This window comes from Aplysia californica, unplaced genomic scaffold, assembly GCF_000002075.1.
Source record: "Aplysia californica isolate F4 #8 unplaced genomic scaffold, AplCal3.0 scaffold01124, whole genome shotgun sequence".
NCBI classification, from domain to species: domain Eukaryota; kingdom Metazoa; phylum Mollusca; class Gastropoda; order Aplysiida; family Aplysiidae; genus Aplysia; species Aplysia californica.
In genome coordinates, this window is record NW_004798394.1 from 38763 (window position 1) to 39873 (window position 1111).

Genomic DNA, 1111 nt, shown 5'->3' on the forward strand with positions numbered 1-1111 from the left:
CATCATCATCATCATCATCATCATCATCATCATCCATCTTTTTAGTTTAGTATGGGGTTTTACGGCGCTCGCAACTACATAAGGTCATATGAGCGCGCGAAACACAAGTTGGTTGCATTCGCAACAGTTCACTGCACGGCTGGTCAACTATCAGATTTTATTCGGTGTAAATATATTTTCCATTTAAAACATCTCTTTAAATAGCATAAATATTTTAAACAATTTTATTTCACATTATAATTTCCCATAAAGGCCAATGGCCTTCATAAAATCAAAAAATCTGTTGGGAACAAAGACGGAAAAAATATCTTGCAATTTATTGCATTTAAAGTATTTCCTTCGGGTTTCTCCGAAGTCTAGACATTCGGCTAAAATATGTCTAATGGTAAAATCTGTGTCACATCCGACACAGAACGGCTTGTCATCTCCCTGAAGGAGGTATTTGTGTGTTAGGGCTGTGTGTCCGATGCGTAATCGAGTAAAAATGACTTCGTCTCTTCTGGAGAGGCCCGAAGGATTTCGCAGTTCCAGTTTGGGTTTAATGTTGTGAAGTTTGTTATTTGTTTGCTTTTTCCAAAAGGCTCTCCCACAGACTGGAGGTGTACTTTTAAACGTTACAGTGTATTTTTAGGTTTGTGGGAGAGTATTCGTCGTTGACCCCAACAGAAGGGATAAGGATTTTTTCGCCAGGTGATCTACCTGCTCATTTCCTCGGATGCCCACATGGCTAGGTATCCATGCCAACACGATACTTTTCCCGGTTTCAGTCAAGGCATCATCATCATCATCATCATCATCATCATCATCATCATCATCATCATCATCATCATCATCATCATCATCATCATCATCATCATCATCATCATCTTTGTATACAGCAGAGAGTAAAAAAGGTTGAGACTGTAGTCTTTATACAATAATATTTAATGACACGTTCAACGTTTCGCCCTCTGCAGGCTTGCTGGGAACATTCAATTTTAAATGACAACACTCCAAATGGGCGTACATTCATATCAAAATTCAAAAAAGTAAAGTGCGGTGAATGCAAATCGGAAAGGCCAGAGAAAGGGGGGCACTAAAGCAAGAAGTGAGAAAGAGAGAGAGAGAGAGA